At 45.0% G+C, this 3,824-nt stretch overlaps 1 pseudogene across 1 annotated transcript; it reads left to right on the top strand.

Annotated features, from left to right (window-relative positions):
• Positions 1–1,813: 1,813 nt before the first annotated feature.
• On the top strand, positions 1,814–3,567 carry LOC311581699 (heterogeneous nuclear ribonucleoprotein A3-like; annotated as a pseudogene). Its single transcript has one exon. The product of its transcript is annotated as a heterogeneous nuclear ribonucleoprotein A3-like (transcript).
• The last annotated feature ends 257 nt before the right edge of the window (positions 3,568–3,824 follow it).

Genomic DNA, 3,824 nt, shown 5'->3' with positions numbered 1-3,824 from the left:
TGAAAGTATTACAGAAAATGAATACTGTAAATACTCAATTTCTGAGGTGTTACTGAGAGTGGGGGCTTTAGGGGAGCTTTTATAGAGAAATGGGACACAAAGTTCAGAAGTTTTCAGAGCCATTCTGCTCCATGTGACTGGCTAGAATTTTCTTTAAGAACTAAAAGCAGTGTTGTATACAAAAGCCTTTTGAAGTTGTGTAGTCTAGGTTTGAATCTTGGCTTTGCCTCTGCCTAGTCTTGCCTGTTACATTACTATCTCTGAGCTTGAATACGTTCAGATGCTAGGAATGGCTGCTAGGAATGAAGGAGACAGTGAGGTTGTGACCTCAGTGCCTAGTGCCCACTGAGTGCTCAGAATTTGTTAGTTTCCTTTCGTCCTTTGGAGGTAGCTTGTCTGTCCAACATAGACTTGGTTGTTCATGTCGTAGCATGAACAATGCCAAAATTTCCATTCTCTTTTGGGGAGATGTGTAGTCCCAAGGGGTTATGAATAGAGTCACGGAGGGGGGCAGTGGGGTAAGGACTCTACAGTATTGAACATGTGGGGAGGTCTTTGATCATCTACTCCCCTTGGGGATAGGTGATAGTCTTTTTTAAGACTGAGAGGAGTCCTAAGAGGATACCACTGAGTGCTCTAGGGAAAAGGCCAGGTAAAGACAGAACTCAACAAAGGGGGAGGAGACAAGAGAACTTTCAGCAGAACCATAGAGACTGTGACACAGATCAAGGTCAGGAGAGACCCTACAACCAGTCAGGTTTCATCTGGAAACCTGTAGGAGTGATGGCCCACCAAGAAAAGAAATAGAAGGCAGATGTTATTAAGGTGGGAAGATGTTTTGATTATTTTTAGAGCCAAGAAGTTGGACCAGCCTAGTCAAGATAGATGTACAATACATCATCTAAGTTGGGTTCTAGACTCATGTGAGCAAGTTCAGCTAGGTGCAGAACAAGAACCCAGCATGTGGGCTGACCAACACCTCTGGCTTGTGATGTGAACCCTGTGGCTGCTTTACTCACCTGTAAGCAGGAGTTTCTGTGTTCCTTCGGAATCCTGTTGGTGCCTAACCAACGTTTCTGACTATTTTGCATATCCAGGCATCTAGAACAGTAGCCCACAATACATGGGGTGACTTCCTTGCCTCCTTGCTAAGCAAGCATCTTCGGTGAAGGCCTCAGAATAAATGCTAAGCATGTCTAAGTGTGCCAAACCCTATTACTACTGTTTGCTTCAAATAATCTGTATGTTTGGTGTTTGGGTTTTTGAGACAGGGTTTCTCTGTGTAGCCTTGGCTGTCCTGGACTCACTTTGTAGACAAGGCTGGCCTTGAACTTACAATGACCCACCTGCCTCTGCCTCCCTGAGTGCTGGGATTAAAGGCATGCACCACCACACCCGGCTGTTTTGATTTTTTAAAATATATTTTATTAATTTATTCATATTACATCTCAATTGTTATCCGATCCCTTATATCCTCCCATTCCTCCCTCCCTCGCATTTGCCCCCTACTCCCCTCCCCTATGACTGTGAATGAGGGGGACCACCTCTCCCTGTGTATGCTCATAGGGTATCAAGTCTCTTCTTGGTAGCCTGCTATCCTTCCTTTGACTGCCACCAGGCCTCCCCATGCAGGGGACGTGGTCAGATGTGGGGCACCAGAGTTCATGTGAAAGTCAGTCCCCACTCTCCACTCAACTGTGGAGAATGTCCTGTCCATTGCCTAGATCTGGGTAGGGGTTTGAAATTTACTGCATATATTGTCCTTGGCTGGTGCCATAGTTTTGAGCATGACCCCTGGGCCCAGATCTGCCATCATAATGTTATTCTTGTAGGTTTCTAGGACCCTCTGGATCCTTCTATTTCCCCATTCTCCCATGCTTCTCTCACCTAGAGACCCAGCTGTTTTGATTTTCATTTATGTTTTCCTTGAGATGGTAACCCAGACATGCTTTGAACTCATTCTCTGTCCTACTGCCCCTCTTTAAGTGCCAGCCTAGTGTCTGTGCATTATCACATGCTCTCTCAGTGTGTGTTTTAAGTCCTAGATACACAGAAGAGAGTTTGTTAAGATGAGCAGATTTGCCACGTAATACCAACATTTAAAAAGTACTGAGTGTGCTCTTCTTCTCGGCCCATATTGAACTCGAGTTGGAAGAGGTGAGTCCAGTTTTAGAATGGAGGGCCATGCTCCAAAGGCACCAGTGCAGCTGAGGAAGCTGTTTGTTGGTGGTCTGAGCCTTGAAACCACAGATGATAGCTTAAGAGAACATTTTGAGAAACAGGGCACACTTACAGACTGTGTGGTAATGAGAGATCCCCAAACAAAACATTCCAGAGACTTTGGCTTTTGTGACCTACTCGTGTGTTGAAGAGGTGGATGCTGCGATGTGTGCTCGGCCACACAAGGTTGATGGGCGTGTGGTGGAACCAAAGAGAGTCATTTCTAGAGGACTCTGTAAAGCCTGGTGCCCATTTAATGGTGAAGAAAATTTTTGTTGGTGGTATTAAAGAAGGTACAGAAGAATATAACCTGAGAGACTACTGTGAAAGTATGGCAAGATCGAAACCATAGAAGTTAAGGAAGGCAGGCAGAGTGGAAAAAAGGAGGATTTGCTTTTGTAACTTTTGATGATCATGACACAGTTGATAAAATTGCTGTTCAGAAATACCACACTATTAATGGGCATAACTGTGAACTGAAAAAGGCTCTTTCTAAACAAGAGATGCAGCCTGCTGGATCACAGAGAGGTGGTGGAGGTGGATCTGGCAACTTTATGGGTTATGGTGGAAACTCTGGAGGTGGTGGAAGTAACTTTGGTCATGGTGGAAACTGGTGGAAGAGGAGGCTATGGTGGTGGAGGTGGTGGCAGCATAGGTAGTTACAGAGGTGGTGGATATAATGGATTTGGAGATGACGGTGGCAGCTATGGTGGTGGTCCTGGTTATGGTAGTAGAGGAGGCAATGGTGGTGGTGGACCAGGATATGGAAACCAAGCTGGTAGATACAGTGGAGGAGGAGGAGGATATGATGGTTACAGTGAAGGAGGAATTTTGGTGGAGGTAAGTAATTATGGTGGCAGTGGGAACTGTAATGCCTTTGGAAATTACAGTGGACAACAGCAATCAAATTATGGACAACAGCAGTCAATTAAGGGGGGCAGTTCTGATGGAAGAAGCTCAGGCAGTCCCTATGGTGGTGGTTATGGATCTGGTGGTGGAAGTGGTGGATATGGTAGCACAAGGTTAAAAAAAAAAGGCAGAAAAAGGCTACAGTTCTTACCAGGAGAGAGAGCAAGGAGATGTCAGGAAAGCTGCAGGTGACTTTGATACTTTGAGACAGTCGTCCCCGATGCATTAGAGGAGCTGTGAAAATCTGCCACAGAAGGAACGATGATCCACAGTCAGAAAAGTCACTGCAGCTTAAACAGGAAACCCTTCTTGTCCAGGACGTCATAGCCACAGTTGGCAAAAGGTGCAGCTATTGATGAATGCAGTGTAGTGTCAGCTCGGTGAACATTCCTGAGGTCTTTTATCTGTTGCAGCTCTTTTCTTTTTCTTTTCATTACATCAGGTACATTGCTCTGTTAAAAAAAAATGTACTGAGTGGTTATGTTGACTCTTAAAGCTGCAGTCTCACTTGTTTCTGTGTAGTTTGGGGAGATTTAAAATGACCAAAACTTGCTTTAAGTCCTTACAAAAGTTAGTTTGGGTCAGACGATGAAGTACTTACAGAAACCAAAGATGGTTGTAGCGGCACATACCTGTAATCCCGGCATCTGGGAGGCCTTGCTGAAAGCTATAGCAAGCCCTTGTCTCAAACAAAT

The sequence above is a fragment of the Acomys minous genome, assembly GCF_964271855.1.
Source record: "Acomys minous genome assembly, chromosome: 2".
NCBI classification, from domain to species: Eukaryota; Metazoa; Chordata; class Mammalia; order Rodentia; family Muridae; genus Acomys; species Acomys minous.
This window is presented reverse-complemented; position numbering and strand designations above follow the sequence as displayed.